The sequence below is a fragment of the Macrotis lagotis genome, chromosome X (genome assembly GCF_037893015.1).
Source record: "Macrotis lagotis isolate mMagLag1 chromosome X, bilby.v1.9.chrom.fasta, whole genome shotgun sequence".
In the NCBI taxonomy this organism is placed as follows: Eukaryota; Metazoa; Chordata; class Mammalia; order Peramelemorphia; family Peramelidae; genus Macrotis; species Macrotis lagotis.
In genome coordinates this window covers 78,425,631-78,440,656 of record NC_133666.1, presented here as the reverse complement: position 1 = coordinate 78,440,656, position 15,026 = coordinate 78,425,631, and the positions used below count along the sequence as shown (strand labels likewise).

The 15,026-nt window shown below is 37.4% G+C and overlaps 1 long non-coding RNA gene and 1 pseudogene across 1 annotated transcript in view; one reads left to right on the top strand and one right to left on the bottom strand.

The window, feature by feature from the left end:
• Positions 1–15,026, top strand: part of LOC141502501 (uncharacterized) — a 168,105-nt gene that overhangs the window by 23,474 nt on the left and 129,605 nt on the right. Inside the window, exon 2 of the long non-coding RNA XR_012472557.1 lies at positions 10,977–11,746. This is a non-coding gene — a long non-coding RNA (uncharacterized LOC141502501). The remainder of the gene's footprint in view (positions 1–10,976; positions 11,747–15,026) is intronic.
• LOC141502500 (regulator of G-protein signaling 10-like) lies at positions 5,944–6,487 on the bottom strand (annotated as a pseudogene).

Below are 15,026 nucleotides of genomic sequence, written 5' to 3'. Positions count from 1 at the left end.
GTCGTAGTTTTTGTGATCTGTCAGTGATAATTACTGACCAAAACCCCATTCTTTCCTCTTTCCTCTTTCCCCTGCTCTATTACTACCCTCAACTTTGTTGTCTTCAAGGGTCAGCTGAGTGGCACAGTGGATAGAGTACCAGTCCTAGAGTCAGGAGGAAAGGAGTTCAACCCCAAGCTCAGACACTTAATAATTGCCTAGCTTGGTGATCTTGGGCAAATAACTGAAACCCCATTCCCTTAAATAAATTAAAATTTTGAAAAAAATTGTTGGGTTTTTTAAAAAATATTTTTATTGATATTTTCTGTTTCTTATATCACCAGGGTATCCCACATGTGTCTCTTCCTCTGTTCCTCCATGAGAGTCATCCCATATGACAAATAATATTTTTTTTTGTTTTAGGGAGGAATGGATGTATTTGGAAAAAATGTTACTTGTTTAATCCCTGTGTACCTCTCACCTCCTGGACAAGTTAGGGTGTTACCTTCCCATGTATCCTTTTCTGGTCCATTTGTTTTTTCACATTTTGTTACAGCTGCTATTATTTTTCTATTTCTGTGACATTCTTTTCTCTTTAAATTGGTATAGTTACCATGGACATATACAGTTTTCCTGGCTTAGCTTATTTCACTTTGAATCAGTTCACAAAGATTTTTTCTTGGTTCTCTGCAATTTTCATACCCATCATTTTCTTCTTTTTATAACATTTATTTTTTATTAATTTTTTAATTATATTCTCTAACTGGAACAGAATGCAAGTTTTATTTCAGTAAAACATTTGTAGACTCCTTTCTGGAGATCATGAAAGTTATTTGTTTTAGTTATTTAAATTGTCTCCAGTTTACTTGACAATATTGGAGAATAGTATAATTCAGAAGAGAAAACCTGCACACGTAGTTCTATCAACTTGTAAGTATATAAATGAAATAAATATTTATCTGATGAGAAATCAAAACAAAATTAACACAAATTTATCCCATTTTCTCCCTAGAGGTCAACAGTTTACAAAGGCCCCTCCAGAAATGTTCTTTCTCTTAACAGGAATCAAACATGGAGGGAAACAATAATGTCCAATGACTTTTTGACTCATCTCATGGTAACATAAAGAACATATCATGTTCTTTAGAATTATATTTGTGAAAAAAATAATGAAGCTAAAATCTACAAAGAATGAATCCTAGCATTTTCAGATTGCTCAGTTTTAACCAAAGGCTCTCTAGAAATTATTTTCAATATGACCATTAAGTAAATTTCTATGACTGAAGAAGTTTCTTTCATGGAAGAAAAATTTGATACAGTGTATGTTTGTCCTTAGTTTTTGATGAAGACCACAATATCAGGGAGATGATGTCATTACTAGCACATGAACTGGATTTTAGTTTGTTGGCTGGGTGCTGTACTAAGCCACCAGCCTCACTTTATCTTCCAGAGCCATCTGGGTACAGAGGCCAGATATGAATCAGGATAGCTGGAGAGGGTCCTGGGTTTGAGGCAATCAGTTTAAGTGACTTGCCCAAGGTCACACAGCTGGTAAGTGGCAAGTGTCTGAGGCTGGTTTTGAACTCCCTTTCTCCCAAATCTAAGTCCAGTCCTTTACCCACTGCACCACCTAGGTGCCCTTGTGATACTGTAATGTATTAATGCATATTTTATCCTAATTATATATACTTACAATCCATATAGTGACAACAGGGAGGATGCTGACAATCTATCTGCAATTATCAGGCGACAGAAATCATCTGTCTGTTTTTGAGATCACTATGTTTATTCACCTTCATTCTAATTGACTTTTAGGAATAGATTGTTGTTTATGACAACTTGTGTAAAATATCCCATATTATCAGATATAGCTGCAAGTATAAAGTTCAATACCTGCAAGGAACCTTACCCAACTGGTCAAGAAAAAGGTTCTGCATACATTCTTACCTCAGTAATCACAAATGATTAAGTCTGAATTAGAAAGCAAACAGAATGAAGTTCACTGTGAAGTCCAGAATAGGTTTTCTTTAAGTCTTGCTTAAGACTGTGATTTTTTAAGTGCTATGATTACTTAAAAAAACATGCTCAAGAGATTATGATCAAGTTAAGTGGAAGTCTCAGAAAATCTGTAATGGGCAAATGAACCTCATCAGTTTCTCAGAACTTTAAATTATTTTACAGAACCTGATTAACTTGATAAAACATCCAGAATTAACCTAAGGATGTTTTTCATATCTGAAAACCATAAATTATCATGTAAAAATGTATGAAGTCCTTCTAATTCTTAAATTAAAATTAAAATTATTTAGACCCATTGCAGGGACTATAATTTTCAACGTCAAATAACGTATAGACACTGCTGCCCTCCATTCAGTTGAAACAGGAAAATAAAACATCATATGTGTATACAGAGATAAAAAAAAATCTGACCAGTTAAGGTACAAAGCTGTTTCGTGTGCTGGTACATTGTGAATACTATACCTTAAGAGCTAAAGCAGAGAATGAATCTAAGAAATAGGCCCTGATAGAGTCTTCTGAATATCCCATGCTGTCTACTCATTTTTAAGTGTCTTCTAGCTTGTGAGGCAGTTTTAAGAATCAGGGAGAACAGTTCTCAATTGCATTTAAAGAGAGGTTAGATCAAGTGGACAAGATACTGTCTGTGTTCTTGTTGCAGCAACACCAATACAAAGCGAAGTTTATCTGCATTTTCAATACTAAGACATTTAGGCTGTCTGATGAAGACCTTTCAATCAAGGTAAGAGGAGGGGAGAGACCAACATATCTTTAAGGAACCAAAAGTAAAAACTGAAATCCATTCATAGGGAGCCATTCCTCTCATGGGAGGGATCTTTATTCTGAAGAATCCACAAACCACTTTCCTTTTCATCAACTGTTTTGACTTGAGAACAGTTTGATTGTATGTCTTTTCTCTTTTCCCTGCAAAACCAGGGGAACTCTCTGTCAACTCTGTAAGTAGAGGCAACTGCTGTCTATGTACCTTTTGTGGAAACTGTCACTAGCATGTTTCTCTATTCAGAAATCTCAAGTTTTGTGATAATTAACTTTTTCTGATGGAGAAAGGACATAAACTCAGTTGCATCATATGGAAAGATTCTAACCATCTTTACTCCATTTTCTGTATATAGTCCTAGACAGCCTTTGTTTCTGGGGACAGCACACAAAATATAAAAGAATCCTAAATGTTTGCAGGGTGACTGGTTATATACCAATATGTACTCTCAATCCAAAGGTGGAATGGTGGTTTTGATACAACATCCTGCTGTAGATCTTGTCACTAACAGGTCCAAGCAGTAGATGTCCCTGTGAGCTGACTCCAACTGTGGTGGCCTGGAGCTCCCACCTGCTGCTGCTCCTGTCCCAGAGGCAACCAGTGCCATCATTATTGCCTTGGGGCTGCCTGGGCTGAGGTGAGAGTACAATGAGAGCCCTAGGACTTCCAAGTGTTTAGCTCATGATGGACAATCACCAGGTCAGACTAGCTATTCCCTCCAGGTTTACCCCAAAGACCAGCAGCTGAGTTTCCAGTATTCCTGATGGAGTGGTGCCCACACATATCATTTCCTAAAGCATGGTGATAATACTCTGTGACATTCATGGTCCTTGCCTTGTCTAGCCATTGTATTTTGGATGACCAACTATTTTGATTCCAATTCAAAACTATATATATATTTGAATATATGGGAACTTTTTCAAATTATTGATGACATCCTTGGGGTATGAGGGAGACTTGGTAAAGATTTCAAAGTATTTGTTACTCTCTGTGCATATGTCCAATTTGTTTTCCAAATTATTGTCATTTCATACCTCTACTGACAATTTATTTGAATTTTAAGAGGAATGTGATGGAATTCCATCTTAACCTGTTTGTTTTTCAAATATTTTATATATAACTAGGATAAAGTGCTTTTTTGAATGTTTGGAACAATTCACTTCCAAAACTCTCTGGAATTTTTTTTCATCAGAAAACTCATTTAAAGCCTTGATCAGTTTCTTTTTTTGAGACCACTCATCGAATCTTCTATGTTATCTTCTGTTAACATGGACAGTCTATATTTTGGTAAGTATTCATCTATTTCAAGTAGACAGGCAATTTTTCTGGTATCTACTTCAGTCAAATAACTCCTATATATTGCCTTAATTACATCTTCATTGTTATACATTTATCCTGTCATTTTGGAGACTACTCATTTATTTCTTTTATTCAAAGTAAACAGTGTTTTATCTATTTTGCTAATATTTTCATAAAAACAATAATTACTTTTATTTATAAGTTTTTTTTTTAATTTCCTTAATCTCATCTGACTTCAGGATTTCCATTTTGATGTCTAAATGGATATTTTCATTGTTTTTTCCTACTTTTATAATTTCATGCCCAGTTCAAAAATCTTTGTGTTCCCTGTTTTATAATTAGAAGCATTTCTAGATGAAGGTTTCACCTAAGTAATACTTTCATGCATCCTATCGATTTTAGTATTTTACTTCATTTTTGTATCTCTATTAAATGAAATTATTACTTTATCCATTGATTAATTCATTGACCAATTCATTCTTTAGGATTATGTTATTTAGTTTCCATTTAATTGTTTAATCTAAGTTTCTACAGATAATTCCTCTTGAATTTTGTACTATAAAAGTACAATAAAGGTCTCAGTTTGGTATTTATGTTTTTCTCCATAAGGTTATGAGGTTTGTTGCCCTAAGAATTACTTCTTCTTGTAAAGGTGCCATGTTCAGCTGAGAAAAAAAATCATATTTGTTTCTCTTTCCTTTCTGTTTTCTCCAGAAATCTCTCATATCTAGCTTTGAAAATATTCTTGCTATCTCCTTGACTCCTTTTGTATCTATTTTATGCAGATTTGTCTAATTCTGAGAGGGGGAAAGGTGGGTTCATCCATTAGTATAGTTTAACTATTTCCTTCTGTAACTCATCTGTTTTATTCTTTTAAGAAGTCAGATGCTTGGCCATTTGATGCATATTTGTTTAGCATTGATATTATTTTTTGAATTTTAGCATGCACTTAATGTCATTCTTTCATTACACTATACCTTATGTTGCTATGGGGACCCTGCCCTGTTTCCCATGTACTTATTTATTGTTCACATCTGAGATCTTATTTCTCTCAAGAAAGGCTATATGGCTTGGTTTCTCAGAAAGGCTAATAGCCTATTTCATGAAATGTCATGAACCATAGGGGGAAAAGCAGAAGAAATAATAACCCACTGATTATAGACATAAATCCACACAGAGGAAGTAATAACTCTTTGATTACACAGATGCATACAGCTCCCCAAGTCTTTACAAGCTGTTGACAATTCACTTCTTTCCATTCAGATCTAAAACACAAGGCTGCATGATAAGCACGATAAGCTCTATGGTGATCAATAAATAAACCATCGAAACAACTAATTACTGAGCTAATTTGCAAGATATATCTGAGAAAATAACCCAAATTTCATCCTGGGGGCATCATGGTAAAGAACAAAAAAGCAAAGTCTGTCTATTTTCCATAAGCATATTGGTAGGCATCAACTAGCTGGGTGACCTTACCTAAGTCCCTTCCTTTTCCTTCCCTGGGCTTCAGTGCCCCATTCTGTCAAAAAATAAAATAAAATAAAGAAGGTCTTTAATAAAAATGATCTTTATAGTATCTTTCAGCAATAACATTCTGTTATCCTAAATGAAGACAAGATTTTTTTTGGAAGCACCTTAATCTATAAAAATATCATAAAAAGTCTTTCAGTCATTTGGGAAAAGCCAGAAAAACTTTTTCTTCAAAGACACTGGGCAAGATTAGCTTTCATGCAAAACCAATGGTTCTAGCAATTAGTAAGATACACACAATACCACAAATAGGTTTCATGTTTCTTAGTCCATATATAGATAATCAAGCAGTTCTACAACACCACATGGTTCCTGAGAATTAAAAATAAGTTGCCAGTCCTTAGTCTTCTCCAGATCGTGTGTTATAAATTCTTGAAGCTCTTTTGGCTACAGTTTGGGAATCAGATGCATCTTCTTCCTATTTTCAGTTCGTTTGTGTTTTAAAAAGCAGCTGTAGCTGTCATACTTCATGAGATTAAAAATCTGATCCTGCAGCTTCTGAAACATCAAAGGATGAGGTTCCTCCAGTATCTTTTCATTTAGGTGAGACTGTCCCTCCACATTAACTTGTGATGAGGCTTTACTGGACAAGAAAGTCATGTAAATGTCCTTTGCCTTTTCTTGCATCTGTTTCTTAACTTGAATTTTCTTAAAATCTTAACATGCTAGCCAAAACAAGACATTTTCTTCACTGAATTCTTTTTTCAAAAATTCCCTAAATCTTTTAATTCCCTCTGGATCTTCAAGCAAGTTCTCCAAGGAGGTCGCCCATTTTGCTATGCCTTTAACATTCTGGTGACTGCTGCTAGGAGTCCCATCACCATCATGTATATCTTAAGGCAGCTGCTTCCTGCTGAGCCTGCTCACCACCCAGTTGAACATCTCTGGTCCAGGCCGGCGGGCCTCCACCAGCCAGGGAGGCGCCGGGGGCCTGTTTAGCATTGATATTACATTAATGTCTATGGTACCTTTAAGCAAGATAGAGCTTTTCTGCTTATCTCTTTAAATTAGGTCTGCTTCAGCTTGTGCTTTGTTTGAGATCATGATTGCTACCCTTGCCTTTTATACTTTATTTAAGGCTCCAGAGGGAAAGGGCATGTCAGAAGCATCATACTTTTTCACATAACTGTATTTAGATTTCGATATGGGAATCTGAAAGTCTTTGGTGGTCCCAAATTGATGTGATTTGGGGAGAGGATTGGTCACTGCTTTCCTTAACCAGGAAGAAGCCCTGATCCTTCAGGATTGCAACTGATACTGCTCCTCAGAGTCCCTGTACCTTTGGGATGATAAGTGATGCTATTCCTCAGGGTCCCTCATACCTTGTGAGCAGAAGTGATACCTGCTCCTCAGGGTCTCTGCCTCCTTTTGTGCAAAATGATCCTCTCTGCCATTGAACTCTGAACCAGAAGTCTCTATAAGCAAAGACATGGCCAAACTTCTTCCCTCTCATCTCTGGTAGTAGCACAGGGGCCCCCAATAATCTCTTTCTAAGCAGCCACCGGGTCCCCTTACTGTGTCTGGATTGGGAGCTCTCAAAGCTGAAATTGCTTCTGTCTATGAAAGTTAATTATCTGAAAAATGAAATAATTTTTAGATTCAAATTTTACAAATAAATAAACAATGATTTAATAGAATGATGAGAATCCACTTAAGTCAGGTCAACTAATTACTCAGTAATCATTGATAAAGGAGGATTTCCAGAGCTTATTTTTATTGACAGCAAGCAGTTTTGAAACATGTCAGCAATCTTACAAAATGGTTTTGAACAAAATTCAGTGAGATGATGCAAGTCATCCAACTGGTTTTCTTCTCCCAAGCTTTCTGAACCCAAAGTCATACTGTGGTCCACACTGAGCTGTCAAAGGGAGATTGCTCCAGAAGGTCTTGCTGCACAACTGAAGCATTTTTAACCCGAAATCTTCCTTACATGGGACCTGTGGCTACTATACAAACTTGTGCTTTCAGTTGCCAGAAAAGCAAATCCAACCATTGAAGATTATACTACTCAGCCAATACTTAACCTCTAGCTAAGGGAGCTTATTCAAGAAGTCCAAAGAAGTTAGCTTTTGCCCCCCTCTTTCTCCAGATGTAAGAAAGGGCAGCTTAGCCTTTAACAAATTCTTTATATCTTATGATCATTTTATTCCAATACTAATATCTATTGGGTACTCAATGATTTTCTAGTAAATTAAAACATCTTAGTCATCTATTTATTTACAAAATCAGTATGGAACCTGTGTTTAAGGTAGTATGTCTATAAGTTCAGCTTACCTGTTAATGCTAACTTAGCCTAAATTGGGGAGCTTAATCCTATGGTCAAGCTAAACAAAAATGAAAGTCTGAGGATTTTCACTGCATTATTTTATAAACCAACCAAAGTTGTTAATTCTAAAATTAATGCTAATGTTAAAGTTACTAAAGTTGTTATGATTTCCCCTAGATTTTTAGTTGATTCTTTAGAATTCTCTATTCTAATCCCTTTCAGTGTTTTCCTTTTCTTTTCTTATTGCTGAAGCTAACATTTCCAGTACAATTTATCAGAATAGTGGCAATAAGGGGTACTCTTGTTTCACTCCTTTTATTATTGGCTAGGCTTCTACTTTATTCCTATGATGGATAATACTTGGTGATGGTTTTAGAGAGATCTACTTCTCATTTTAAGGAAAGCTCCTTTTCCCTCTGGGCTCTCTGGTATTTCTACTAGGAATGTGTGCTACATTTTCTCAAAAGTTGTTTCTACATAGCTTCAGATTATCATTTAATTTCTCTTGGTTTTATTTTTGATAAGATCAATTATGCATCTGATAGTTTTCCTAATATTGAACCAGACATGTATACCTGGCACAAATCCCACCCAGATATAGTCTATGATCCAGGTAATAGATATTGTTGTAATCTCTTGGCTAGTATTTTGTTTAATATTTTTGCATCTATATCTATTAGAGAAATAGGTCTACAATTTTCGTTTTCTGTTTCTACGCTTATTAGTTTAGGTCTTACACCAAATTTACATCATGAAAAGAATTTGAGAGGATTCTTCATTCCCCTGTTTATGAATAATAGTGTATATTATAGTATTGGAATTAATTGTTCCTTTAATATTTGGTAGAAATTCACTTGTGAATCCATCTTGACCTGGGAATTTTTCCTTTGGAAGTGCATTGCAGGCTTGTTCAATTTTCATTTCTAAAATGCAATGAAGTATTCCATTTCTTCTTCTGACAATATGGGCTTTTAAATTTTTGCAAATATTCATCCAATTCATGTAGGCTTTCTCATTTATTTGATCAAAATAGATGCTAATTGTTGCTTTCTTTTCCTCTTCATAGGTCGTGAATTTACCTTTTTCATTTTTGATACTGGCACTTAACTTTTTCTTTCTTTTTAAAAATCAAAATCACCAATGGTTTTCTTTTTAATTTTTTTCAAAAACACCAGCTCCTAGTTTGATTTCTAGTTCAGTGGTTTTCTTAACTTTAATTCCCCTTGATTTTCAGGATTTTTAATTTGTTGCTTAATGAGGGATTCATTCATTCATTCATTTATATGTAGTTGCAAGTTAGTCAAGTGCAAGTTTTCCAGTGGGATACATCAAGCTTCAATTTCTTTTTACCTAAATGGTTATGTGTATTGTCTGTGAGATTATACATCCAACTCCTTGACCCTTGCACTCAACATCCACAAAGTTATTTGAAGAGGTTTGAACTCTGGTAGGACAAATAGAGTTTTTCCATGTGGTGGGTGGTGATTGCATATTTGAAAACTTCAGTGCAATTAGAATGAGGTCTTTTCCTACTTTTGCCAGTCCTCAAGGCAGCGTCTGGATCAGTGGCTTAGCCACAGTGTTCTGGGAACTGGAAATTATTCCATTTAGGTGATTTACTGGTTAGAGCATGGGACCTTCAGTTAGGAAGATCTGAATTCAAATCCAGCCTCAGACACTTACTAACTCTGGGACCTTGCTTGGGCCAGGGTAAATCAGAGTATTTCTAGCCAAGCACTCTTTCATCTTTTGGCCTCCTCAGTAAGACTGATAACCCATCTCAATGTCTCTGTGACCTTTCAGAGCTGCCTGGGGCACTAAGAGGCTAGGTGATTTGACTGTAAGCCTGCTACTGATGTGAGCCTTCCTGACTCTGAAGCTGGCCTTCAGTCCTTATGTCTCAGAGAATCCCTCTCTTCCATCCAGACACAATCCAAGAATCCCCATTCCATGAGCCATGCCTGATTCCCCCTGCTAGTGGTCTCACTCTAAGACTGCCTTGTACTTTGCCTTTGTTAATTTTGTTCTCTGTATACTTTCATGCACTTCCTCTTTCCTTAGAACAAAAGCTTCTAGTGCTTAAGAGCTGTGTCCCGAATATTGTTTCCATCTCCAGAATCTCCCACAGGGCCTCTTATGCAAGACTTATTAGGAATACATGCTGATTTCTGCATTTAGCCTCATGTGCTTCTATGTGCATAGCACCTAGGAGGAACCTACTTACTAGCTATTGATGAATGATTTAATGATCTGAAGGGCTATCCTAGAGTCATTAGCAATGTCTGATATTATTTTTATTTAAGTCTCAGTGAACATTGTCATAAGCTGTCACTTTAATATTTTATTTATCATATCTAATTGATTTATCCATTTTTTAACTTGATAAGTGATATGAGGTGTTGCTCTTCTATCTTCTGCCAGGCTCTTTTCCAATTATGCCATCTGCTTTTTATCCACTCCAGGATTTGCTTTTGAAAAGGTATCATTGCTCAAAACTCTCAGGACAGCAGCTTGACCATAATGTGAAATTGTCCATAGACCTATCTTCAAGGGCAGAAGGGAGGAGGACATGGGTCAAATACTGGTGAAGGCAGGGGAGTGAGGGTTGGTGTAAAGACACATGGGGTCTGGGGACAGAGAAGAGCGTCCAGAGGAGGATTAATTGTGCATTCAGGTTAACCTCATGATGGCCTGACCAGCATCAAGAAGAAGAACATGGAAAGGACAGACACATGTAGACTGGACACGGCCACAGTCAAGAGAGGACTGGCCACACATAGAATGAAGAAAGACACAGGGCATCCAATCATGGATGGACAGAAGACAGACACTTGGAAGCCAGATGAGATAAATGAGCAGAACAGTCAAAGGTCTTCTCTCTCAGCACTGGAAGTCTCAGCCCAAGTTCCAAGCCTGAGTCTGCAGACGTGAAAGGAATCACTCTGTACCTCCAAATCTGCTTTCTTTTCTCTTTTATACCTCCATTATACCCTTCAGATTCTTGACTAAATTTAAACATTTTCAGGGTACTGCATGCATCCCTTCATCTTCCTGTCCTCGTCCCTGAAAGCCATGCCATGTGACAAATTGTATTTTTTGTTTTAGGAGGGAGAGAAAGTCAACCCTGCTCTAGAATACACAGAGGAAAAGATATTTGTTGTGGGAGAGACTCTTTCTGAAACATCCCGGTTCCTACCGGCTCACTCTCTGTGGGAGCACATCTAACCTCAGAACACTCAGAGGAAAAGACACTGGATGAAGATCGTATCTCAAAGAATCCTTTTGGATCGGCAGTATCACTTCGTCTCAAAGCACCTTCTGTCTCTGAATGGGGAGGAGATAATACCTGCGGATAAAAATAATCTCTCTGAGCATACTCTCATTCCTACGCAATTGCCTTCTGTCAAAACTGCTCTCTGAACACTCAGAGGAAAAGACACTGTGGTAGAAGACACTCTCTGAGAACATTGTGGTGTGAGAAGGAACCCAGGTAGCCTTCTGGGGAAAGAAGCCAAGCTTTGAGAGATATGAAGGGGGGCCTCCAGTCTGTCCAGTGCATTCTGAGTCCACCCCTTTGCTTCTCTTAATAAAGGTTGGCTTCTTTGTCCAGAAAGGCTTCTCAGGTTCTTTCCTACACCACCCACTACAGGTTTGCTCTGTGTGAAAACACATATAGCCTCTCAACCCTCAGCGGACAAGATGCTTGTGGCTGGACCACATGCCTGAAGAACATCCCAATTACTACAGTCCTGCTCTCTACAGAAAGACATCAAGAAGGAAAAAAAGGATATTCCAATAATTGAGGCCTTTGAAGCATTCCTGATGAAAAGACAAGTGCAGAAAATGTGACTTTCAAATACAAGAAGCATTAAAAGGTAAATATGAAAGAGTAATCCCTAGGAATTCACTAAGGTTAAATTCTATACTTTCCTAAATTGGAAAATGAATCATATATTTTCCAAGAATTTTTGTTATTCTTAGAGTAGGTAGACCAATTTTACATAGAAAGGGGTTTGGGGCATGGGCCACAAAGGTAGGGATGACCTATAATGAATGGAGAGGTGTGAAATTTGGATGCTCTTGGAAACGGTAGAAGGGAGGGAAAGAATGGGAAATTGACCTCATGTAATGTAGGTGAGCAAGAAAGAACTTTTATATAGGAGCAGAAAATGGGAGAGGAGGGCCATGGTCAAACCTCCCACATCTAAATTGGTTCACAAATGGAAAATCTACTTCCTCATTTAGTCAACAAAATCTATCTTATCCTATAGGCAAGAAGAAAGAGACGATAACAGAATATAAAAGGAGTGAAAAAAGAGTGAACTGATGACAAAAGGCCAAGGGTCTTTTGTTAGAGACGTTAGTAAAGGGACAGAGGAACAGTAGAAAGATGCAGACAGGGAGAGCAGACAAGAATGGGACAGTGAGAGAGGGAGAGGGAGAGGGAGAGGGAGAGGAGGAGGAGGAAGAGGAAGGGAAGAAGGAGGAGGAGAAACAGAAGAAAGTAAAATGGAGGGATGAAGATGGCTAATAATTATAATTGTGTGAATAGGATGATTTCCCTGATACAATACAAATGGGAAGCAAAATGAATTAGAAACCAGATTCCTACAATATGTTGTTTTTATTCTTTTAAGAAATATAGTTAACAGAAAGAGATTAAACACAGTTAACATAAAAGGTCTGAAGTAGCAATTGTTGTACCTCATCTGAAGTCAAACATGCAAGAGAAGTAGACGTGAAAGGAATCACTCTGAACCTCAGACAAAATAAAAGCCCAAAGAACCCTGATTACAAGGGGCAAGCAGGGAAACTACAACTTGATTAAAGGAGCCATAGAAAATGAAGTAATATCAATAGTAAACACATGTGTAGCGAATGGCCTGGCATTCAGATTGTTAAAGGAGATATTAAGTGAATTAACGGAGAGTAGAACAATAATAGTGGAAGAACTCAACTTTTCCTTCTCAGAGCTAGTTAAATCTAACCATAAAATATGAAAGAATTCAATAAGATGAATGGAATCTTAGAACCTTAAATATGAAAGGTGTCTGAAGAAAACTGAATGGGAATAGAGCAGAATGCAGGCAGATCTTACTTTCTGTAAAGTTACATCATGCAAATTGGACTGTACATAAGGAACTGAAAGAACTCTGAATTCCAAAAAGCCCCTCTGTGACCTTGGCCATAGAGTCCTGGGATCTCTTACAGTTCCTGCCCCTCAGATTGGGGCTCAGTGGCCTCCCACTACCCCAACACATCCCCAAAACCCTTTCAAGAAATCCTCCAAGTTAAAGCAGAAAATCAGAGCTTCAGAGAGACGACCAGCCCCACTGATGGATCAGAGCTGGGCTTGAGACCTCCATGCTGAGAGACAGACCTTATTTAAGTGCACCCACTGGCCGGAGAGTTGGATTCCTACATTTTGGTCTTGTGTCAGTCCTCTTTGGGGCCAGTGCATCTGTCCAGGGCCCCTCCCTGTCATTTGTCCTCTCCTGAATGTTTCCCTGTCTGGCCTCCTGCTATGTACCTGCTGGAAAGTTCTCCCTTTCTTCTCCAGGCAGGGCCTCATGGGGCAGGCCCCAACAAGCATCTGTTCCTCCTCATGTTCTGGCTTCTCTGAGTCCACCCCACAGGTGCCCCTCAATCACGTCTCCATGGGGACAACAATCCCTTCCTCCTCCCTCCTGCTCTTTTCCCCATTCATAGGTAAATTCACATTATAGTCAAATTGCTGTATAAAAGGGTCTGCAGAATGGTCCCCCTATGTGAAGGGAGATCTACCTGGATAACATTGCTCAGGTGTATTTTTCAGCAGGTTTGCAATAATTGACCTAGAAGTCAGTGCATCCCAGAAATACTTTAGCAAATATATTCATGGAAGCCCTATTTGTGGTGGGAAAGGTTTGCAAACTGAGGGATGCCCATCAGTTGAAGGATAAATGAACAAATTGGTGTGTATGGTTGAACTATATAATTGTGCCACAATGAAGGACAAGCAGGATTGTTTCCAAAAACCTGGGAAGAATTATTTGAACTCATGCAAAATCAAATGAGGGGCACCAGGGGAACGTTGTTCACTGCAGGAGCAATACTGAAACATCACCAACTGTGAAAGACTTGGTTGTTCTGATGAATACAGTGATCTAACAGAGTTCCAAAGGATCCATGATGAAAAGTTTTCTTCATATCCCAAGGGACAACTTATGAACACTGCGTACAGATATAAGGATCAAAGTAAGAATTCGATCAAATTAAAGTGCTAAAAATACGGTCGTAAATAGCAAAACTTCATTAATCACACATCTTAGGGCAGCATATAATTATTTTGTCTGTGTGTAACAGTTCCCTTTAAATTCATTCAGATAAAAAATTTCTTCTATTCAATTGAGTTATTAGAGATCAATTTCACCACATGTACAGATATGCTAAAGAATATGTAAGCAAATATGTGATCGTTTTAAAAGTCCACCCTTCATATGCTCTGTAGATGAGAGATTGGAAGGGGAAGTCCACCCAGCCCTTTTGGGGCACGTTAGAATACAGCCTGCCAATAGGAATTTTAAGTTCCAGAACAGGGATCAACTACCATTGGAAATGGTAAGCTGGTTGTATATTCAAAAAGCAAGACAAGCAGCACAAATGCTATATTCTGGCCTTTTAGATGTATACCATAAATTTTGTTTTCACCTAGGGAATAGTGGATTCTAAAATAAATGTTCTCTACCTGTTGAAAAATTTCTAATTTTTTTTTAGTTTTTGCAAGGCGGTAGGGTTTAAGTGACTTACCCAAGGTCACACTGCTAGGTAATTTTTATGTGTCTGATTTGGGATTTGAATTCAGGTCTTCCTGAATTTAGGGCAGGTGTACTGTACACTGAACGACCTAGTTGTCCCTACCTACTAATTCTAGACTTATAATAATTATATGATTATATAAGGAATATCAAAAGAAACTGCATAAAATTCCTACTTTGCCTGGGAGAAGGTGTAGTTTCTTTCACTGAACTTTCGAGACTTTTACAATATATTGTCGGTGGGATGGACTTTTTGTTTTTTCATCTGAATTTCCTTTTGATTAATTCTAGTTCTATAAAATAATAATAATGACAGTTTGGTATATCACAGAATATGTAAATAAATTTAGGATGTATT